We start from the raw sequence: 26,382 nt of genomic DNA on the forward strand, positions 1-26,382 counted from the left end.
GCACGATAACTCTTGATGGGAGTGACCGATGTGGTCCATACTTTACACATTATCATAATATCTACCAGATATAGATCAGGTTCGAATATGGACTATATTTGTCCACTCCATCCCTTACCTCCCACACAAAATTTTGGATAAGTTCACTTTAAGACCTGCTATTGAATCACTTTGATTTTTATTGAAGCGACTTACATTCGCTGCCTCAATTACGATGGTAAAAGTTGTTTCAGGGGCAAGTCCATACTTCTTGAGAAAACAGTCCGAAGGGTGTAAAAACCCCCTATGACACCTCCATGGTCTATGTCGGTCCATTCCTTTAAGTACTTTTTCAGCAAAATTTTTGAACTTTAATCCTAATCAATATTTTTGTCGGTTCATACGAGACCAAAATTTTTAAACCCCCTAAATACATAAGTTTTTTGTGAAAAAAGCAAGTCCATACTTCTTGAGAAAACAGTCCGAAGGGTGTAAAAACCCCCTATGACACCTCCATGGTCTATGTCGGTCCATTCCTTTAAGTACTTTTTCAGCAAAATTTTTGAACTTTAATCCTAATCAATATTTTAAACCCCCTAAATACATAAGTTTTTTGTGAAAAAAGTGTTTCAATTTGCACAGGCTGAGGGTATATCTCTGTCGGCAAAACCGACTGATACTTTTTTTCTTGTTCTGTATGAATTACTTTCTTTATGTAAACTAAAAAATACCGTTCGATTTAACATTTAATGAATAGAAATTAATTCATTTTAAATTTTTACTTACAGGAAAGAATCACAAAAAAATAATATCAATTTATTATACCTTCAGCCTTTAGGCTAAGGAGGGTATATACATACACTTTGATACGATGAAAATGTGCCTCATCGAAATAATGGTTTTAGGCCCCAAATATGTTTGGACGAAATGTGTTTCAGACAATTTGGAGTCGATCTAGCTATGTCCGTCCTTCTGTCTGTCTGTCCTGCTGGCTGGATTTGGTCCATAATTTGTATAGCGTAAACTTTCTACCAAAGTAATATGAGGTTCCAATATGGTCTCAATAGGTCCACTCCTTCGGGTACCTCCCACACTAAATTTCGGAAAAGTTCAGTTTAGGACCATCTCTCGAATCGCTTTGATTTTTGTTTTAGCAACTTGTATTCACTGCCCTCCATACGACGGTACAAGTTTCATCAGGGGCAAGTCCATCTTCCTGAGAAAATAGCATAAAAGTTGCAAAAATCCCTTATGACACCGAGTGAGGTGGTTGAAGCGCAAGATAACTTTTGAACGGTACCTCTCCTTACAAAAATTCAAAAATGTTTTTGTATAAAAACTAAACAGAAAGAAACCAAAATCGTAACGGAATTTCTTATTGCAATGCATGTGCATTTTCAAAACCAAATTTCCATCGCAAATTCTTCCATTTTACACATTTTAGGAGCGACCAAAAGTTGTGAATGTCACTGTCCTTATTATTTTCACACCACTGTACATATAAATTTTTCAACAAAAGTCGAAAATTACAAAAAAAGTGGGGTTTTTAATAGCTTGGGTTTTATGCCAATTGCGTGGAAATGCATAGGTCAAATGAAGATTTTTAAGCGTAAAATTGCAGATAACAGGCAATACTATAACAAAATGCAAAAAACCCCATGAAAATATTCGAAAAAACTAGAGTTTTACGTCAATTTTTGCAACCATTTTTTGTGGCGTTGAAACGACCAGTGGCTTATCTGGATTAATATGGCAAAGTGAAGTACCCCGTCCTTATCCTATTTTCACCGGGGGCAATGCCTGTACATTCCATGTCAATTTCAGGAAAATCAGTTCAGTAGTTTTTGAAGAAAAGATTAATATTGAAAAGAGGGCGTGGTCAAATTTTCTTTGCATAAAAACATTATTTGGGGTTAGTGCGTATATTTCAAAAAAGAATTATCCAAATCGGTCCAGCCGTTCTCAACTGATGCCATTACCAACGAACGACATTTGACTTTTATTTATAAAGATATACATATGTAGATAGCATTGTTAAAGAAATAGGTTATAGGGAAAGTAAATATGTAGCCTACTTTCACCGGGAAAAGTAGGAAATTCAAATTGAAAATTCAAAAAAGTGGGCGTAAAAGTGGGTTTGGTCAAAGTTTCTTTACATTAAAACCTAAGTTGGGTTACTGCGAACAATTCAAAAACGAATTATTCAAATCGGTCCAGTTGTTCTCGGCTGATGCCATTACCAACGAACGACATCCGATTTGTATTTATAAAGAGTTTATATTTTAGATATTTTATAATTAATTTTAATTTTTAATTTAGTTTATTTAGACTATTTATCACTCCGGAAATCCTGAAGGAATTCATAGAAGAGGTGTCGCAATTCTGATCAAGAACAAAATAGCTGACAGCGTCACTGGATGGGTTCCAATATCAGATAGGGTCATGATGGTGAAAATATCTGGAAAACCAATTAATATAAACATAATACAAGTTTATACACCCACCTCTGATAGCAATAACGACGAAATAGAACAGTTCTACAACGACTTGGAAAAAATGTTGAAAATGACAAAACCGCACGACATCACAATAATCCAAGGGGATTTTAATGCCAAAGTCGGGCAAGAAGTAACAGCTGAAGTTACAGGCAAATTCGGACTGGGAAAACGGAATGAAAGAGGAGAGAAATTGATTCCGTTTTGCCAAGAATATAAATACAAAATCACCAACACATTATTTTGTCTTCACCCTAGGCGACTTTATACGTGGAAATCACCTCAGGATAATAATAGCAACATAGTAAGAAACCAAATAGACTACATTTTGATAAATAAGAGGTACTGTACGTGTGTGTCAAAATGTTCTACCTACCCTGGTGCTGATGTCCACTCAGACCATAACCTTTTAATGTGCAATTTAAGAATTAAACTTGCTACCACTCGCAAGAAAAAGCCGGAACCAAGAATCAATATTGAAAAACTGAATGACCCATTAACGAAACAAACGATAAAGGAACAATTAAATGCCGATCTCATTGAAATAAATGCAACCATATGTAATGTCGAAAACCTATGGAACCAAGTGAAAAAATCCATAAAAGATGTCACAAAAAATATAATTGGAACCAACATGCGCAAAAAAGAAGATCCATGGATAACGGATGAAATTCGAGCACTTCGGAAAGAAAGAAGTAAACACAAAAATGTAAACTATGAAAGATATTGGGAGATAAACCAAGAAATTAAAATCGCAACACGTGCTGCCAAAAATGAGCAAATAAATAAGCAATGTCAGGAAATTGAACGACTTAAAATACTTCATGACGACTTCAATCTCCACAAAAAATTAAAAGAGACATCTGGTATTTATCCAAAGAGATCGTCAACATTTATCTACAATGATAATAAAGTAGCAATTTATGAAACTGCAGAAAAGAAAAAACTATGGGAAGAATATATTAAGCAATTATTTATCGATCACCAACGAACACCCTTATCCAACTCTGGGGATGAAATTAATTTTACAGGGACACCCATTACGGAGAATGAATTACAACTAGCTATTATGTCAATGAAAGATAAAAAGGCAATGGGTCCAGCCGAAATACCTGCCGAGGTACTTAAGCTAATAGACGGAAATAACACCAAGCTTCTTTTAAAACTATTCAACAATATATATAAAACAGGACAATATCCCCAAGATTGGCTCAAATCAACATTTATAACAATACCCAAGAAAAATAATGCGAAGACCTGCAGCGACTATAGACTAATAAGTCTAATGAGCCACGCTCTTAAAATATTTTTAAAAATAATACATAGACGAATCTATCCGATGGGGACAAACACAATTTGGATTCAAGGAAGGCATGGGGACACGAGAAGCGTTACTAGCTGTACAAGTATTAATACAAAATTGTCGAGAGGTACAAAAAGATGTATTTTTATGTTTCGTAGACTACGAAAAAGCGTCCGATACGGTAAATCATGATAAATTGATAGAGATCCTACTTTCAATCGGATTGGAAGACAGTGACATAAACTGCATTAAAAACCTATACTGGAAACAGATAGCAAACATTCAAGTAGATAATGAATTAACTGACGATGTTCCAATTTCAAGAGGCGTGAGACAAGGCTGCATATTGTCCCCTCTTTTATTTTACATATATTCCGAGAAAATATTCGAAGAATCTGTACGTGGAAAGAATATTGGTATCCAACTAAACAACACCTTAATAAATAACATACGCTATGCCGATGACACCGTATTAGTAGCAAGCAGCATAGCTGGACTACAAAAATTAATAGACGCAGTAACACAAAATAGCGAAATATACGGATTAAAAATCAACGTTAAGAAGACAAAATATATGGTAGTAAGCAGGAATCATGCCGACTATAATACGCCACTAAAGATAAATAACGATGAAATAGAGCGAGTGACAACCTACAAATACCTCGAAATTCAAATCAACGATAAATGGGACATATCAAGAGAAATTAAATGCCGAATAGAAATGGCAAGAAGCAATTTTTTCAAACATAACAAAGTTTTACTTAGCCACGACATAAGTCTTACTACAAAAATACGATTTGTAAAATGTTACATATGGTCCGTTTTATTGTACTCTGCGGAAACATGGACTTTGAAAGCTGTAGATGAAAAAAGACTGAACTCGTTTGAAATATGGATATATCGTCGAATTTTAAAGATCCCATGGACCGAGCGCATTACAAACGACGAAGTGTTAGAACGCATGCAAGTCGAACGCCAATTAATAAAAATTATAAAAACACAAAAAACCTCATATCTTGGTCACATTATGAGGCATGAAAAATATAAGCTTCTGCAAACAATTATCCAAACAAAAATCGATGGGAGAAGACCGAGAGGGCGACGGGAAACATCATGGCTCAAAAACATTCAAGACTGGACTGGACACCATAATGAAAGAACTCTTCTGAATGCCGCCAAAAACAGAAACTTATATATAAATTAATAAACTGATTTGTAAAATATACCAAATTATCATTATGTAATTGATCGCTAAAACCCGAATACGGAATGGCAAATAAAGAAGAAGAAGACTATTAAATAACATTAATGGGTATTTGTATACATAATGATGAACACTTACGACTATATTGTATTATCGTAATGATATAAAAGTGTCTACAGCATCAGGCTTTAACATGGATAGTTAAGTTTATACTCCTAAAGGTTGTTACATAAATACATATCGCCCCTGTTCCCGGGTCGGATTTAAGATTTTTATATTTTTATTTTATATTTATATTTTTATTCCATATATTTTATATTTTGTTGTTTTATAAATTTTCGTTTCCTTCAAATACCACTGTATTGACTTCTGGGAAGTTCTTTCTTCATTGTCTAAACTTTTTCTATTTCCCCACAAACTACCAAAGAGAAAAAACAAATAAAAGGAGAATATTGAAGTAAATAATGAAAACATCAACACTTCCGCTGAATGGCTGATATAACTGACAAGTTTAGTAAACCTTTAAACGACAGTTAAAACATGTTCATGTCCACCAACATGTCAGTTAGTACGACGACAGAGTCAGAACCAGCCTCTGTCTGGGGAATATTGTTTTGAGGCACAGCAAACGAAATACAGACTACTGCTGCTGTTGTTGCTGCTGCGTGCTAAAGGTTTAAGTTTAAAATGCGCGTGGTTGACACGCGCCTTAAAACTGAATTCTGCATAGAAAGACAGGCAGGAAGAACAAAAAATCGCGAGCTACCAATGAAAAAAGTGCAAAAAAAATAACAATACAATATAGTACAACAGGCCGATCTGCGTCCGTCTGGCTGTCTGTCCATCTTCTATATATGAGTAATTTGTTAAAACAAAAGACAGGCCATTTCAGACCATTCAAAGCAAAGTCATTCATGACGCTCAGTAGTACCTACCAAGTCAATGAATTGTGAGTGGCATGACTTGTTGACATCCACTACGAAGTTGTGTAAATGTGACGAGAAGTTGTTTTGTGTGTGCTTATAGCCGTTTTAAATCAATGACGGAGTTTTTTCATTTTGTCATTTAATCTTCATCCGCAGCTTTAGTTATTGCGAACTTTAGCTTAGTTGTAATTTGATATCTTTCTTTTGGCGTTTTTATTATATTTGAAGTCTCTGTGATTTGTGTTATTGTTGTTGTTTATGTTGTTCCATTTGCTGTGTATCAGCTAAAGTTTTCCGTTTGTTTCATTTTGCTTCGCGTAACAAATGTAGTGTAAAATGTACAAAATTTACATAAATTGAAGTCAAAACAGCCAACCAACACACAAAGGCACAAGTCGTGTTGTATGTCCATTAGCAAATTGCAAACATTATTTTACTTCCCCCTTCGGCATTAATATGACATCACTTCAAAAAAGTCAGCATAAAATTAATATTTATCTGAGGCAATGTTAGTTTAAAAAAAAATAAATATTACATCTGGGAAAGAAGCAGAATATACAAATCTATACTCCCTACACGCAGAGAAAAAATATTTTTCGCTTTTGTTGGAACAAAAATATATGTTTTGGTTCCAAAAATGTATTTCGTCTGCTCCGTCGGAAAAGGTCGTAAGTCCCTCTCAATAAATTTTTAAGGAGGAAGAAAAAACATTCCAGCGCTTTCTGTATTAAAGATTTTATTATGGTGGTAAAGGCAGTATTCTTCGTTTATTTATTCCGCTTCAATACCTGTACTTTGTTTGATAAAATTCCGTCGCGTTTGGTAGATAATTGAATGTCTTTGGACTTACGACCTTTTCCTTGTACAGTTTTGTATTTTTGTAGGGACTTACGACCTTTTCCTACAATTTACGGACGTTTTTAAAATAAAATATTTATACTTTACAAAACAATGTGGAAAGGGTATTATAAGTTTGTTTTGTTCAATATTCGTGTAACATCGCGAAGTATTCGTCGAAGACCCCCTCTCCTTGCCATTTTTCATATCTTGACTAGATAAAGCGAAATAGCTATGTGTGTCCGTCCATCCATTAACAATTGTAATAAAACTCCAGGCCTCAATTTTGAACCGATCATCACGAAATTTTGTGGAGAGGTCGGGTTCCGACCAGAAGTGACCCCATTAGATGTTAGTTATGATCGAAAGGTGTGAAATGGACCAAACCCACAATTTTTACCCGACTTTGTAGCTGTCCTGTAGATCGCAGTAATATTCCGATCGGCGCGAAATTTTAAGAATGAATTGAGTTTAAGACAAAGAATAAGCTTGCAATTTAACATGGTGATGGGATAATTATTAGCGGGTTTAATGAACCAAAACTTTTGTGTGAAATCTAGTATATAAAAGACAATGTGTGTATGTTTGTATGTTCCGTATAGAGTCAAAAACGCCTAAACCGATGTTATACAAGGAACAACCGAGGTGAAAATAGGCTTTATATTTTTTGAATTTCGCTTTTTTGCAAAAGTTATGAAAGTATCGGCCAGAAAATTAATTTGCGAGGCAACGGTTGTTGAATCTCCGACCCTAAGTACTTATTCCATGCAATTTTCAGATTATGCACAGGGATGTCCCTTGGTGGAAGTAGGCTATATGTTTTGTTGAATTTCGGAGGAGCGGGTTGCACCTGTGCCCTACTTACGAACGATCCGTTTCCCCAATCCTGGGTACATATTTTAACAATAAGACCCGACCAGAGTAAAATTCTAAGTCGGTATAACAATGACCGTCTGTCCGTCTTTTGAAAATAAGATACAGCTCGCAATTTTTAAAATAGATCCTCGTGATTCGGTATAGAAGTTTCTATTACTTCTAGGATGTTTGGTATTGACGCCTTCATATAGCCCCCATAGAACGGTACCTCCCGATTTCCGGTATTTTGAAGTTGTGGCCTCAATATTCCTCCGAAATGGCTGAAATTTGGTATTTATTCTTCGTTTCGGGTATAAAACTTTCTCCCATAAATTTGTCTATATATGTCCGCGCCTTCATATATCTCCATAGAACGGTTCCTCACGAATTTCAGTATAACAAGTTCGCCCTGGCCGATTTTAACGACGTTTTTACTTGTTATTGATAGTCCCTTGCATATCCCAAGTAATTTGCTATGCAAAAATATATAATTGACATAAGACAAGGTAACATAAACTGTTTCAAGGGCCCGCAACGTAGACCGCTTCGGCTAATATTTAATATAAAACATGACACGTTGAACTTACGACCTTGTATTTTTGCTTACGACCTTTTCCTTCAATTTCATGATTAATTCCGTTAATGTACGTGGTTTCTTAGCTACATTGTAATCCCAAATAGTGTCCTTTTTTGTCTTCCCAAGTATTTCTGTCCCAACTCCCTGGAACTTTTGTTTTTGTCTGCAAACCATGTAGGACCTTCATCATGTAATGTCTTCCAGCGTTTAGGAAGATTATCGTCAGAGCTTTCAGAATCACTGGGAAAACCATAGGGAACTAGACCCATGACACCATCGTCTAATTCCATTCCAAATTCATACTGCTCTTTGTTAGCAAAAACCATGATGTCTTCTTAGTTTAATAATATTTCAATCAATTATTATTTTAGAATCATTTTATAATATAAACATTGCGCTCCCTTGAGAAACCACAAATTACCAGTTGATAAAGTTAAGTGAGATATACGACATTAAAAACAGTAAAATTTTTGATTTTCTTTTACAAATTTTTAAATATATGAGGTATTTGAACACTTACAGCATCCCAATTTGTATCAATGAAAAAGTCAGAAGTCCATCTTTTATAAACAGTTCGCTTATAGGGGAAAATAGATTTCAAATGTAAATTTTCGTTGCAATATAGAAATTATCACATTTTTTGTTCAAAAGTTTGGTCCACAGGCTCCGCCAAATATCATCCGATTATTATCCAAAGGTGCAGGCTAGTTCTTTACATTGTACCCCAACCACGGCTGACTTTAAACATTATATCTGAACTACATTAGCTATAGTATTCTTTTAAAGTATACATTTTCCTGTGGACTTACGACCTTTTCGTACTCAAATTTGTACGTTTTGTGGACTTACGACCTTTTCCGACAAGGGCAAAACATATAGAAAAACGCGACATACTATCATTTTCTTTGTATCATACGACGTGTTTTGACTTGTACTATCATTCTGTAACAAAAACGCGATTTCCAAAAAAGTGGACTTACGACCTTTTCCGACGGAGCAGACGATTTGTTTTGTTCAAACATTGTAATCCAAATCCAAAAATACCATTTTTTGTTCCAAACATAGAAAACAAAAACAACTTTCGAATTTCCGCAATATTGTTAAAATCGTTAACAATACCGATTTTAGGAACTATCATAATCTAATTTTGTTTACAAAAAGTATTGTCAATACAGAAAACCAGCCCAGAAATTTTTGATTTGAGTGCATATACTACATGGTTTGCTGCATTGCACGATGGGGCCAATAGCAGGTTTTCGAGGCAAAAAGTCAATTTTTGAAGTGAAAAATTTTAAAAAAATAATAACGGATTTCGATTGCCAACACTCTGAATCACTAAAAATAAAAAAATAAATCAATCTGGTAACATCACAAAGCGACATACTGATCTGGCAATGGTGACATATTTTCTTATGCATCATTTTCCGACATTCATTATAAATAAGTAGTGAAAGCATTTTAGGCGCCAAAAAGAACATTTTAACATTTTTATATTTTTTAAACATGGAAAGCTCTTCAATGGATATGTAAAATAAGATAGTGTTAACAAATAATAAAAATGTTATGTGTGGTAAATGTATTTTTGAGTTAAGATGTTATGTATTTTTTGGAGTATTTTGCTTTGTTATCCATCTGTTCTCTGGAGTATAACTTTTGAGATCTAGGTAGATCTAGGATATTATATATATGTGGTGAAAGGTATTAATGTGTACTATCATTTTGTGAAAAAATTAACTGCGCCTATCTGCGCCTTTTCATAAAAATCTGATTTCAGATGTCGTAATACTTAAAAATATGGACATTTTTATGTTTTGGTTGGCGAATAATCGGAAACCTATTAATGTTACCAATTGGATTTCGGAAAAATTTAACAGACGTATATAATAATAATATATAATTTCAAATATCGCAAACGTTGGCTTTTGTGGCGGAATCTTAGCCGATTTTTACTAAATTTGGAACCATTTTTTATTAACTTATAACAAAGCACAGACAAAACCATGAAATTTGAACATATGTATATAGGGGAGCTATTTCTATATCTGAACCGATTTCAATATAACTTGACTAACTTATCTGTAGTCCGAATTCCGTAACATTTTCCAAATTTTATTGTAATTTGATGGAATTTGCATGCTTGGTCAATCATTTTCCTGAAATCGGGCGAACATATATATGGGACCTATATCCAATTCTGAACCGATTTCAATATGATTTGCCAAAAATGTTTCTAGACCAAAATCCGTCACACATTTCAAATTTCATCAAGATTGGACATACATAGCGGGATTGGTGCACCAAATACCTAAAATCGGGCGAAAATATATATGGGAGCAATATCAAAATCTGAACCAATTTCAATATAACTTAGCAAATTTATTTATATATTTGTAGTCCTAATTCCGTGGTATTTTCCAAATCGCATAAAAATTGGACAGAATTTGCGTGTTTGGTCCATCAATTGCTTGAAATCGGGCGAACATATATACGGCAGCTATATGTATATATGAACCGATATGAACCAAATTTGGCATATTAGTTTCTAAGCCCATTATAAACATCTGTACAAAATTTGGAAGGTCTAGCTTGCCCCATTGATTTGTTGCCTCGAAAACCTGTCATTGGCCCCATCGTGCATTGGCTGACAACAAAGACAAACAAAAAGCCACAAGAACCCACCACAACATAAGGAATAATTAAACACCATAACAAACATGAAAAGGAAAGAAGAATGAAACAAAACAGAAACAAATAAAAACAAGAGTCTCACAAGTACATACACACAAAAACAAAGGTAAAGGCAGCATGTCATACAAACACACCACAACTCACCAAAATTGTTTTTTCAACACGGCATCGAATAGCGAGAAAAGAGAAACAACTTTTCGAAGAAAAGAGAGAAATATTGTTCAGTTGACACAAACTATTTTTGGATTTACAATACTACATGAGGAATCCAACAATATGTTAACAATACATATTTTGCTCTTGGAATATTGTTGGATCAAACATATTTTTTTCTCTGCGTGTACGCTGAATAAGATTAGACAACATTAATTAATTACGAGGATATAGGTCAGTTGTCAATCTTGTAAGATCGACAACGTCATGACGAAAATTATGTTTCAAGAATTGTGAATATAGCAACACATCGGCCATGGGCATGGGCTTCGAAATCGAGCCATTTTTTGTACTTGTACGGCTTAGAAATACATACATAGTTCTGGACCAGTTCAATTGCGGCAATAAGAATTTTCATTGCTAGCGGACATTTCCGATATAGTAAAGGGAGAGTGGTGGTAGTAAGACAAACCTAAGAAAAATACTCATTACAAAGCCTCTAATTAACTCATTATTTTAAGAAGGACATGCCGCACAATAGTAGTGATTGTTTTAGTGGCTTAAAATAAGCACTGATTTCGCGCGATAAACAATGCAAAGAATGAAAGAGCCATTAGGAAAAAGGCGATGGTAGTGGTAAAAAGTAGCCGCATAATCAAAGGCGATGCAACTCAATACATTCCTAATAGAATTTTCCAAAAAAAAAAAAAACTAGTACTAAATTAATACGCATTTCCAAAAACCCTTTGAGATCCGCATCCACCACATGCCAACACGACCACTGTGATAATTGATATGTAGCTGCCTGCTACGCCAGAACATTTCCCAGCACGTCGTTAAGTTTAGCGTCGAAAATATCGCCGGAATGCGAAAGTAACCCGCCAAGAGTATCTCACACTCCCTGTTGTTGTTCAACTCCCGGAAATGTATCATTCCAGCAATTCAATTGTAACGTTCTCCGCAACAAACTCAGCGATATTTAAACATCTTCAACGTTTTGGTATTACGTCCTAGGCAATGAACAGAGGGGTACAGCTCTGGACGAGCTAGTTGTTTGCACTGCTCGGTGAACGAAGACGCTTCTCCGAGGATACGAAGAGATTGCCACATCTCGCCAGACATCAACATTGTTGCACCTGGTCTCATAAATTATGTGTCCTGGCAACGTCTCCGTTGGTAGATAGTGTTCAGAGAATTTATCAATCATCGTTTCACAGAGCTGCGCATTCTCTTAGATGCTCGGGTAGCTGGGAAATTTTCGAGACATCATTAAAGTTGCATCCGTTCACGTCATACCTACTTGTTGAATACCATAAATTCGATTCATATGGGCCCTAAAGATCCAAAAGTTAGTTGTAGCAGCCGATCGATCAACGGTTAACTGGTGTCATGAGGGGCACCCTGTTGCAGTTCTCAGGACGGCATTTCGACAGGTTTGAATATTCTTCCACTGCGTAGCGTTAACATTTCGTATCACACTGGCATCGCATAGCTTACCCCAGACCGGTCTATAGCTTGATAAGAAGTCAAGAAGGTTTCTTTGTACACTTCTAATTTTGTGGCAAATATGTATATGTGGCTTGCGGGGACAAGTTAAGCATGTTATCGAACATTAACACAATATCTTGGAGCTGTTACTGGTCGGAATTACGCGAAGATCGACAAATATGTTTAGGGAGGAGCTTTTTTTCAGTCGCCCAGGTGGTGAACAGACTCTTCTATATTCCTCAAATGGAAGAGCTGCACTAAGTCAAGTACGTAGACATTTAAACTATTACATAAGTATGTATGTCATCGACGATAAGAGCCGATGCCAAAATTTTCCAATCATCCGCATACATTACGATCTCTATACCGTTTGGAGGGTGTAGACTTTCATAAAGAAAACGGTTAAAAATGTCCGGAAATATCACCTTCGATATGTGAAGAGACACCATGACTGTTCGGTCACACGGATTGTTTAGACTCACTCCTCGACTGATATGTGTAGATATGGCGCCTAATGTTGCTGTGGTACTATGCAAATACTGGAATCCATGCTGATGTTGGGCAACAGAGAAACAGCTTCTCATCATGAGAAGGTGTAGTAGTACCTCCAAAATCTTTGCTACTGGTGATAAAATTGAAATCGGCCTGTTTGATTGAGCTCAGCTACGATTACTGGTATAATGTGGGAGGCTATCGATAAGAACACTTGTCAACTACTCAACTCCGGGTTAATACAGCATTAAGATTTTGCATGGGCCCAATACTTTAGATAGCAAAATTGCTCTTTGTCTCAATAAATTCAAAACTTCCAAATCGAAAATAAAAATTCTGGTTTTGAAATGTATTCTTAAACTTGTAGTTTATTAAAATATTAATTTTACAACTGGAAAAAACTTATGCTTCTTCATCGAAACATAGATATCTCGGAAACTAGAGCAGATAGGAAAATGTGGAACAAAAATTCTGAAAGAGCATACGCAAAAACACTAGAAACCACCTATATCTCAAAAAGTCAAAAATGGCATATGGAACACTTATACATGGCACCGACGACATGGTGCCATAGGGGTAAAAGTACTACCGTACTTTAACAAAAATATATATGTACATTTCTGTAGAAGAGAAACCAGAATCAGTTGATCGAACCTTAACTAAATTTGAAATAACCCTAATAACCCTATGTAGTCGGACACACACGCTCTGTACCAACGTACTCTTTACTTAGTAAGGAGCAAAGTAAGTAGTTATTTTTGCGTACATTATTTTGCTTATTTTGCTCCTTACTAAGTAAAGAGTACGTTGGTACAGAGCGTGTGTGTCCGACTACATACAAATTCGAGCGTTGTGCGTTGAACGCTCATCGTCAACACGCGATTTTTTGTTAACAAAATAAAGAACAGTTGGTGGTGCACATGTAAGCGTTTAAACAACCCTTAATATTAGTACGCGTGGCCCAGTGTGTTCGACTATAAATCAGAAGTTCGCGGGATCAAATCCAACAGAGAGCAAAATAAAACAAGTGAGCCAAGGCTATAGTCGGGGCCGACTATGTGATACCCTACACCACTTCCCCTGTGCATAAGCTTTTGACTAGTAAAATTCAAAATATTAAAATTGGGATAGCTTAGCGCCTTTGCTCTGAATGTCTTCATTAATACAGGTCAATTTTATTGAAACGCGTTTAAGTGCATCGTCAGAATAACTCAAATAAAAAATAGAAAAGTGGGATGTATGCCAACTATCAACCTTCACATTCCGACCCCTGAATAATATCCGACCATTACCAAAATCAATAGGTTTATTCCTCTGTGGGACTCCTATTAACCCACAAAATTTCGTGACGATCCGAGCAAAATTGCGACCTGCAGCTTGATTAAAAAGAAATGGAAAAATGGGATGTATTAACGACAATTGCGATATCACCGTTATTTGGCCACCTACGCCAACCTACTTTGCATAATTGTAAAGATGGGATTTTCTACTTTCATCGTCAGACTTTGTTTTTGGAAGGTCCCCTACCAAAGCTGTCATATTCGTCATTATTATTACAATCGCAAAAATGAAAAGTTGTGTTCTATTAGCGGCTATTGTGATATCTTCGTTGTTTGACCACCTACAACAACCTACTTTACATCGTTGCAAAGGCGATATTTTCTACTTTCATTAGCAGGTTTTGCTTTTGGCATACCCCCTATAGAAGCTGAGATATTCGGTTTGAAAAAACATTGTCTTTTTCTCCAAAAAAGTTGTTTGCCCATTTTGACCCCTAAATATTATCCGACCATCACCAAAATGAATAGGCTTTTTCCCCTGCGGGACCCCCATCAACACCCAAAATGTGAACCCAAAATCGATGAAAATTACGACCTGTAGCGTGATTTCTTTAAAAGTGGAAAAATGGGATGTATTACCGACTATTGTGATATCTCCATTATTTGGCCACCTACGCTAACCTACTTTGCATCATTGTAAAGACAGGATTTTCTATTTTCATAGCCAGGTTTTGTTTTTGGAAAGTATCCAACAAAAGCTGTGTTATTCGTCATTAGAATTAAAATCGAATAAATGAAAAGTTGGGTTCTGTAAACGACTATTGCGATATCTTCGTTGTTTGACCACCTACGACAACCTACCATACATCGTTGTAAAGGCGATATTTTCTGCTTTCATTAGCAGGCTTTTCCTTTAATATACCCCTTATAGATACGGAGATATTCGCTTTGAAATAAAACGTTGACTTTTTCCGCAAATAAGTTTTTTGCCCATTCCGACCCCTAAATCTAATCCGACCATCACCAAAATCAATAGGCTTCTTCCCCTCCGGGACCCTCATCAACATCCAAAGTTTGGTGACGATCCGATCAAAATTGCGACCTGTAGCGTGATTACAAGGTTTAGATGGACAGACGGACAGACGGACGGACGGACGGACTGACGGACGGACACACATAGCCAGATCGACTCAGCTCGTCGAGACATTAATTTTGGTATATATAAGTATGGGTCTACGACCATTATTTCGATGCGTTACAAACTTTTTAGCCAACACCAACTTATAGTACCCTCCCCACATAGTGGTGTAGGGTATAAATATGAAATGTGTTGAAATTGAATACAAATTCCACCTCAACTCTTCCAAAAAGTAGAATGACTAACGGATCCGAATTTTCGCTGGAAAATATTACGATGTGCAAAGTTTGGAACAAAATGGTAACTTGTATGCACCAGCGGACGTATATGCTGCCCTCAACTTTTTGTTGTTATTATAAAGTACTTTTGATAAGGTTAACAAAATCAATTATATCTCATACATGATGCAACACATTTTCATTTTTAAATTACCACAAATTTCGATCTTTGTAGAGCTGCCTGGAAAAATATTATTTTTATTAAATGCAGAACTAATTTCTAGAATTGCAGTCAATGGTGGTTGTCAGTTTGTTTATTTGTACAACAAACGTGACATAAACACTTCAACTTTGGCAAACTGTTCAAGTCCCTTTTGAAAAAAAAAACTGGGCAGCAACTTCAGATCTTTGGTTGTTTTTGCTTCCTTTAAATTGCTTCTGGTGATACATGTGCCTGCCTGACAATATCCGTTCAATGGCTGTTATGGTGTAGCCCGAGAGTGAGTGGTACATGACCAGGCTGGTGACTTGTGGTGGTGCTTTAAATTCCGCATAAATTACGTGACAATTGTTGTACCACCAAATGTCTGGTGAGTGGTTTGGGGCAATATTCCTCTTACTCCCTCTCTCTCTCCCTGCTGTCTCTCATTCCCTGTATCCTGTATGTGATATATGACTTGGTGTAGTTAATATTAAAGTCATAGATACAATATGTACAGAAATTGTATGTGTGTCCGAACATGGGGTTGTACCGACCAACCAACATCAAATTGAATTGTAAATGAAGTTGTTGCTAAAAACACAGACTCCGGCCACAACAAAATGTGAGTTAGAAAAATCACACTTTTATACAAATTTATTACTTGTCCCCCAAATGATGCGGTCGATCGCTGGCTTGGTACTCCAACTGGCGAACGTTGTCATAGAATGTTTCAAGGCAATGTTTGTTTTTGTTGTTGATGCTGCTTCTGCTGCTGTTGGTACAACAGCTCCCTGTTATAAAGATTTGTTTTTGTTTTGTTGGAATTGATTTTCAAGTGAATAATTCAATGTTTTATGTTAATTTCAACAACTTCCATGGAAATCATGGAATCAAAAGTCTGGCTAACATTACAGTTTTGGCTATACAAAAATAAAAAACCGAACATTGAACATCTGACTTAACATCTTTGGCATGACACTTGAATTGACATGCATCCACAAATCAACATATCGTTTCCATTAATCGATATTTAAGACAAGTGTTACATTTATGTTATACGCCAGTCACTAAATTTGTCACTGAAGGTGGTTGTTAAGTGACAATCATTATTTTTTGTTAGTTGGTTTGTGTGGAAATGCAACAGGTGTTGTTGGATAGGTACGGTGTTGTTGGTAAGACATTTTCCATTATTTTGTTGGATAAGAATATAACACATATTCCATAAGCCAAACTAAGTATAGAGTCCAAAACGCGAACACACAATCTTTGTAACCGATTGTGTAGTTCGCACATTAGGCTTATGAATTTTTGACCTTTTTCCTCAAAAATGATTTCCTTACACTGTGCAACACGAAAATAATTAACCATATTCTGACACCGCAGCGTGATAGAAGACCAAAAAATAGAAGACACGTGTCTCGCAGTTTTTCCTATCTTATCAACTTTCGCGGTTGTAGGCCTCCAAATGTTTCATACTTTGATATAAAAAGGGGTTATTTTTCAAGACTATGTCTTCCAAACCGTTAGGAATTTTGATTTTATCTCAGAGGCAAAGTTGTAGATCTTGTCTTAAGGAACAAAAAAAAATTCACCTTTAAGAAACGTTCATAGACATTTCGCATGTTTCAGAAAGTTGTTCATTGATGTCTTTGCTACATTATTGCAGTTGGTTGTTTCCTTGAATATTGAACGGTTTAGTATCTGTGGACCAGAACCAGATAAAACAGGATAAAAATCCCATTTGCTTTTTTATTTTGACCTTTAAGAACCGTTTATACAGAGAACGTATGTTCTAGAAAAATGTTTATTGGGATCTGAGGTACATTTTTGTAGTTGGTTGTTTGCTTCAAATTTGATCGGTTTAATAGCTGCGGACCAAAACCCGAGAAAAATTTTTAAAAGAAAGTTGACATTGGCGATTTTGACCTTGCAGATGAAGTTTGATGGATTATATGTCTTCACAATTTTTGTTCCTTAAGACAAGATCTACAACTTTGCCTCTGAGATAAATTCAAAATTCCTAACAGCTTGGAAGATATAGTCTTGAAAATGGACCCCTTTTTACATCAAAGCCTCAAACCTTTGGAGGGCTATAACCGCGAAAGTTGATGAGATAGGGAAAAACGGCGAGATACGTGTCTTCAATAGAAATCCGCTGTGAAAAAATTTATAACCGTTTAAATTTGAAAATCTAAGAAACCCCGTTTGCACTACTTTTACCGTTATAAAACCGAAGTGATCCAAACGAACCAAAGATATTTTCGTTCTCTGTAGACCCCAACACGGTAGAATTGTTGCATCAGAACGCTTGAATATTTTTTTGGTCAATTTTTTAGCACAGAGTAATTTGTCGATATTTTCCGAAAAAATAGCACTGTCTCAAGGCCAAAACTGCCTGAAGGAATACTCTAATGCTACGGCCAAAGTGTGCCTCATTGAAATAATGGTTTTAGACCCCAAATATGTTTGGACGTAATCCGTTGCAGACAATTTGGAGTCTATTTAATAATGTCTGTCCGTCCGTCTGTCTGACTGGAGCTCACGATAAGTCTCGTACGGATCAACCTTTGTATTATGTGGTTCAAACTTACTTATTGTTCGAAGATGGGCCATATCGGTCCAATCCTTCGGGTACCTCCCCACAAAAGTTCAAACTGCTTTTATAAAGTGCTGTGAACGTTAACTCGAAGGAAACGAAAAGTATGCAAACACGGAATCGTTAAAATCAGTTTAAATGCATAAAAAATATGAACTAGTTATTTAAGGTATAGATTAGATCCTACACTCAAACTTCTCGGTAACGAAAGCTCCTCTAACGAAAAATTTTCTGTAAACAGAAAAAATGATAATCATTTCATAAACAAATTCAAACATTCAATTGAATTTTTATTGATTATAAAGGGGAATCCAATTAGAGGTACTTTTTTAAATGGCCTTTTGTGACTGCTCACGTGTGAGTTGTGTCATGGTATCATGTTATTTTTGTTAAGTATTATTTGGCATTTTATCGTGGAAAGATTTACGATTAAAGAATGTTTGCAACTTTATTACGAAAATTCACTTTCTTTGAGGAATGTGTTTCGAGCCAAATTTTGTTCAGCGATGGGGCCCATTACTGGCTTAATGGGTATGTAAACTAGGAAAGTAGCGGCATTTAGGTTTAGAGCAACCTAAAGAGATTCAAGAGGTGTCGAAAAACAACGGTTTCGTGGGGTTTGCCAGCTGGTAGAACCATCAGCCCATATTTCTTCAATGCTTAAAAATGAAGCTCGTGATCTCGACTGCATTTTGGTTTCAACAAGACAACGATTCTTCTCCACATGATGTCAATCAATGGGTTTATTAAAAGAATACTTCGATGAACAGACAATTTCAGGTTTTGAGACTGTCGATTGACCACCAAGATCGTGTGATATCACACCGTTAGACTTTTTCCTATGGGGATATGTAAATTTTAAATTGTTTGCGGACAACCCCGCTTCAACTCAGACCATGGGGCAAAAAATCCCGCGTGTCATTCTTCAGTTACCAGTCGAAATGTTCGAACGATTCAGCAAAAATTAGACTCTGCGGACAGACCGTCTAAGACGTAGACGCGGCCAACATTTGATAGACATAAACATAAAGAAATAAATGCCAAGGAATGTTCTTTAAAATGATAATAAAAATTTCCCATTCAATTAGAATTTTCTGTGTTTTTTTCTTAATTTTTTTTTTTAATTTCAGTTAAGCATTCCTCTTTTTGTTCAATACTCCTTAAAAATTCATACTTCGACTAGAGGATTCTGATGAACTTAAACACATTTTTCTAAATTAAACCTAAACATGTTGACTTTTTCGGATTTCACACATTTGGATAACACATCCTATTGGTTATTGAGTAAAACGACATCCAAAGTGACAGACTAAAGCAGTAAACTTTTATTAATAATAAAGTTCAGTAGAATCCTCATAATTCGTAATCCCGTATATTGTAAAACTCGTGCGTACAAAAACGATGTTATAGGCATTTTGAAGTCATGCCTACTAAATTAAATAAAGGTATCATTAATGCTGGGAATTGAAAAACAACAGCAGACCATTGTCTACTCATTTTACAAACATTTCATCCAAGAGTGTATGAGATATCGGGGATGTCAGCCTGTCCTCTACACTAAGCGGAATAAAAAATACGACTGTGCAGGATTTTCGAACCAAATTGATTGACTTCAGACTTATTACAATTGATCCATGTATTGACAGAATGTAACTGGTGGATATAAGTAAATTTAGATGCATGTCCGCTAAGTCTCAATTTAAACTGTTTATTTAGCTTTTGTTTTTGTTGTGCTCTGTCTCTCATTTTTATACCCTCCACCATGTTATGGAGGGTATAATTAAATAATTTGTCATTCCGTTTGTAACACATCGAAATATACGTCGGAGACCCTATAAAGTATATATATTGATTGATCAGCATAAAATTCTATGTCGATCTAACAATGTCCGTCTGTCCGACCGTCTGTCTGGTGAAATCAAGATACAGCTCGCAATTTTTAAGATAGAACGTCAAAAGTTGGTACAGAAGTTTTTATTACTTCCAGGATGGTTTGTATTGAAAATGGGATATATCGGTCCACGTTTTGATATAGCCCCCATAGAACGGTACCTCCCGATTTTCGGTATTTTGAAGGTTGTGGCCACAATAATCCACCGAAATGGCTGAAATTTGGTACTTAGTCTTGGTTCGGGGTATAGAACTTTCCCCCAGAAATTTTCCGGTTATATCCACGCCTTCATTTAGCCCCCATAGAACGGTGCCACCCGATTTTCGGTATTTTAAAGGTTGTGGCCACAATAATCCACCAAAATGGCTGAAATTTGGTGCTTAGACTTAATTGGTGGTATAAAACTTTCCTCCAGAAATTTGTCGGTATAGGTCCACGCCTTCATATAGACCCCATAGAACAGTACCTCCCGATTTTCGATATTTTAAAGGTTATGGCAGCAAAAATCCTCCCGAATGTGGTTATGTGAAAATTAGCCACATTTTTTACCGAAATTGCTGAAATTTTGAATTTTGTCTTCTTCATACACGAAGGGAAATTGTTCCATTTTACTTCAATACAAATCGTGGTGGAGGGTATAACAAGTTCGGCCCTACCGAACTCAACGCCGGGGATATCGAACGTAGAAAGCAGACAAAAAGCAGAGGAAGGAGATGACGACGCAACTTAGGTCAACACAGTTAACTTAACATATTGGAAAATAATACCTCAAAATAAGTCTAGCTGCAGAATTCTTTTCAAAAACTTGTTCAATACAGGGTAAAGTTCAATACCGGATAATAAAGTTTACATATTGATATGAAAGTATCTGATGGATTTAAGTTAATTTATTCTAGATGCATTATCGTTAATTTAAAAATCAGATTTCTAGCTCAATTTTTTATCAACCATTTACTTTATTGCAATTAATTTTGAAACAACTAAACACGCGACTTGTTGTTATATATTAAATAAATTAAATATTTTTGGATAAAATGAAGTGTTTTTGGACGTGGCAAAAAATATTGGCCTTAAAAGATAATTTGCGTGGAAGCTGTGGCTTTATTTATGTTAAATAATGGGTAAAATGGGTTGAAGCCAACCTGTTGTTTTTGTTTTCTCTCGATTTGTAAGTAAACCACACTTTTCCCGAGTTTCCTGTCAAGGTAAAAGTAGAAGCAAACTAATGTATTACTTTTCAAATTTGATCTACTTCTACTATTAAATGATGCTGACATTTTGAAGCCTGATTTACAGTGTTTTTTGACATATTCTTCTAGTTGCGTTCCTCCAACAGGATTTACAAAAAATCATTTATAGGATTGTAGTACGTGCGATTCTGAATTAATTGATACGTATATCGCATCCAAATGAGGAAATTTTGTGCGAACATTTTTCTAAAAATCATATTTTCTTGGGTCTAATATTTGCAACTGTCATTCGATTACCTCGAACTATATTGCACATTTTAGTTTTTTTACGTTCCGGATCCAATCAATCATTCCCCGTGAAAAAAAATTAACGAGAGTTACGAGAAATTCCAAAGTAGAAAAATCACCTAAAATAGTCTTTGAAAATGTCGCGTATTTTATTGCGTTTTCTGTGGGTCGTTTCCACTGCAATGGAAAAACTGTTGCAGCGTCTTCATTTTTGCGGAAATAGAGATTTAACTTCTTCGCTGATAAGGGACCTACATTCATTTTATCCCAAAAATAGTGTGTGATGCTACATCCACGGTTCTTGATTGATCGCCTTGAAATAGATATATATCGATGTAGATCAGGGGCAGGCAACATATTTTTTTATTGCATACTTTACGGGGTGTCATTGTGGGAGTCGTATGTTTTTTTATATTAGTTGAATTGTGTGTGTAAGAAATTTTTACACACACAATTACAAATGGGAGCCCCATTGCCTATCTTTGATGTAGATTTTTATGGTGGACGTTGAAATCGGATGAATTTTTAATGCTATGTTGCAGCCGATGCTACATCTTAACCTCCAGATTAAATTTCGAAAAATATGTATATAAAACTTAAAGTTATGGTCTTGCTGTACATGAAAATAATATGCGGGCTAAATGATTTTGATAATTACGCGATTTACGCGTATTTTAAAATGCATATAAATTAAAATGGATTATTTGACCCCTATTTTCATTTGAGATATATCCTCAGCAACCCAATTATGGGTCAGCAACCCAATGGGAAAGCTCTAATATGAATGTCTATAAAGCGTTTCTATAATATTTTTTTCTTAAAAGACGAAATAAAACCGCCTTAGATTCGTACTTGGTAATTTTGTTGTCGTTGATGTAGCGCGAAAAAAATTAGCCTTATTTTTTGAAATGGAATATGAAATAATTGACAATATTTGTGATATATAGAATTGTACTCACTATTTACATATATATTTTGTTATTGTTACACACTATCTCTCTCATATTAGTTTTGAACATTCAGTTTTAACTTGATCGTGACGTCATTCATTATTACCCCTTCTACTTCTTTTTATTGGATCTGTACCACTTGTTGCTTACATTGATCATTGTAGAACATCTTAGATTGAAGATCCTAGAACAGTCTATGCATCAGTGAGCGAATATATATACGGGAGAGTAGCAGTGGGGTGAGTGAGTTGTAATTCATACCGCTAATTAAAACCACCAGTGAAATAAAGTGTAACCCATGAATAGAGTAAAGCTGTGTGCTTAGTAAAGAAATAAAATCTACCTTAATAAAAAACATTGTAGAATCGTAATCTAAACAAAATCTCGTTTCATTTGGTATGAATTGTATCGGGGAATAAAAGGGTAAACCTAATTCCAGACGAATATATTATACATTGAAGACCTTTTAAAGCTTTTTATTAATTTATTAAATGAAACTTTGTTGGATCTGTACTTTTGCAACAGTTGGTCGTTATAACAATTTGTCAATTCCAAGTTTGAAAATCATTAACTGGTACACGAGTAACATTTTTCGGAGAAAGTTCATATTTCCCTACGATTCATTTTTGCTAGAGATTACTACTACTACACATAAAGACCAGACTGCATGTCTATTGTGGCCTTTTTTATTATTTCATTCTTTTTATTATTTTTTTAACAAAAATATACAATTTAATTTGTTTTGAAATTAATTAATGAATTTAGCTTCTTGTTGAATAATAAATTTCTTTTTGACTTTAATCAAGTGTTTGGATAAAAAATTTATTTGCCAATAATTTCAATTAACATATTCCTCTCTGTCTATTGATAGCCGGTTGGTGGATCCACCTTTTCTTCTTTTTGTTTTTTTTTTTTTTATTTATCAAAAAATATAAATTAATATTTAATTATGAATATTTCGGTAAAAAAAAATGGTTTTTATTTCATTTTGCTGAAACGAGCGGGTTTTTTGTCTTTTAGTCAAATTGAGATTTATGGTAACTGATTGTGTTGGCTTCTATGCATATTAGGAAAGCAATTAGTATTGTTTTCGGTCTTTTGATTCAACCAGTCAGCTAGCCAGCTAACCAAAATTTGCATATCATAATCATCATCAACAGCAGCAGCACTGGTAGAACTTTCGTCGCCAGTATGCTATTATATTCGATCGTAAGTTTTTTGTTTTTTTTTAAATTTGGTTTATTCAAACGGTGATCGGTGGATTTAGCAGATAATCACTTCTGTTTTCTTGTGTACAAAAGCGAATCGAGGTTATGCGACATTCTCATTATTCTAATTTCATAATTAATGACCGTTAAACTAGACGGGAAAAATTTACATTTCAGAAGCCGACATAAATTGATTTGAAATTCAAACAAAAATATATATGAATACAATTTTTGAGAAAGAGATGTGTTACAGTCTTGAACTACAAAATGTTGCAGGGGTTACTTTCACTGTCCCTCATTCTCAGATTCACTTTTTTTCTGAATTCACAGGGCAGGATATATTTCTTATTGAAATTCCTTAATCGTACAAAGGCTATGTGGCTTCCGTAAATGCCACCTTTTCGGAAAGGTTAATGGAAGCTAGAAATTAAATTCCGGAATAACTTCAATATCCCCATCAATCTTTATTGAGTTAATTTGTATTCAATTGTCATAATTTACCACCCACATAGTAAGAGGACGTGTTGCTAGTGCCGCAGCAAGTGAAAAATTCAAGAAAATGTAACTAAAATTAAAAATCAAATTGAAAAATAAGCAATCTTTTTATCTACAATCAATGGCCACAATCACGTTACACATTTTAGCGGCACAGAAGAATGCCACAAAATTTATTACACTTGACAAAATAAACCCAAGATCAAAACACACTCACACAAAGTCAGATTGGAGATTTTGTCAAAGATTTCCAGTGAAAAATGTCACCTTATGAAAAAAGGGATAGATCGAACGGCATACCTTTGAGATTTGAATGGATAAAAGGAAACAATCAAAAGATAAATAGAGAAAATTAATTAACAATTGAACAATTTAATGTGTGAGAGAGAGTGTGGTGATAGGCTATTGTACTGTTGGTGGCCAAATAATTTATTGGTATAAACTGAAGAAGGGCATATCCCTTTTTGAGTGTGTGACAACTTGTCCACTTATCCTTTCATTGTTATCAAAATCATCAAAGGGAATTGGGTAAACAATGGCTCTCAAATGTATTTGGTTTAACATTAACAATTGATATCGTGGTGTTGTGGTATTAAAGATTTATGACAAATAAATTTCACACCATTGTCGTGGCTAAGCGAAAGATTATATGCGACAAATATTTTTGGATGGAATTAAACTTATATTTATTTTCATATTGATTTATGAATGTCATGATGGATCATGGGGATTAGTTTTACTGTACAACGCATAAGTCAATCATAAATGAGAAAAATCAAAAAAAAAATCGCCGAACCACTTTTAAAACGAATCGCGGTAAATTTTGACATTTTTAGAGGTTTTCTAGGTTTTCACGATTTTGCTGGAAAACCCAAGCCCTATTTAAATGGATCTAAAACAATGTTGTAGCAGTGAAAATTCCATACAAGATTTCCTTTATGATATTTTCGTAGGTACCACCATTTTTGGGATATAGAAGTTCAAATTCTGACAATTCACTGAATGTATCGTCTCCTTATAAATCAATGTGGTGACTGCAATTTCCCAACTATAACTTATATATCTCAAAAATTGTACATCCTAGGAAAAAAACACGAAATCCAATATTTTAGAGAATTTTCAGCTACAACATATTCTTTAGTCCCATTTCAAAAGGATTTGCAGTTTTCAAACTAAATCCCTACGACCTAAGAAAAATATCTGAAAGTTTGATCTGAACCTCTATACTAAAAATGTTAAAACCTAAGAAAATATCAATCAGCCAATCTTGTACAGAATTTTCTCTGCTACAACATTTTCTGTAGTCCCATTTCGACAGGACTTGCGGTTTCCAAGCAAAATCTTGAAAACCTAAAATAAACCTAAAAATCTGAACTTTGACTGCGATTTATTTAAAAATCCCTCCAGCGATTTTTTCTTGTTTTTGGATTTTTCTCATCTATGAACATTGCTGTTTCAGAATCCGCAAAAACCTCCCAGGTGTAAGCGGTTTTCATTTAAAGTTATTTAAAGTGCACCCTGCTGACATTGTTTTATAAGGAGGAGGTACAGTCAGCACATTGTCCCAATTTGAACTTCTATATTTCAAACATGAATTTGAATTTGAAATTCATTTTTTATTTGAAATTCATTTTTGATTTTTCTCATCTATGAACATTGTGAATTCATAATCCGCAAAAACTTCCCAGGTATGAGCACCTTTTGTTTAAAATTATTTAAGGCGCACCCTGATATGTGGACTATGGGATTTTTGATAATAGTTTATGGAATTTTTGATAATAAAATTCAGTATAGAGAATTCAGTTCCGAATAATCCTTCGTCCAGATATCAAAATGTGGAATTTCAGAAAAATTTGGGACCAAGTCTTAACTGCAAGTTCAATTATTATAAACAGCATGCACATCAATGACTTATTCGTTCAACCACGT

The sequence above is a fragment of the Musca autumnalis genome, unplaced genomic scaffold, assembly GCF_047663935.1.
Source record: "Musca autumnalis isolate F117 unplaced genomic scaffold, ASM4766393v1 scaffold_3, whole genome shotgun sequence".
In the NCBI taxonomy this organism is placed as follows: Eukaryota; Metazoa; Arthropoda; class Insecta; order Diptera; family Muscidae; genus Musca; species Musca autumnalis.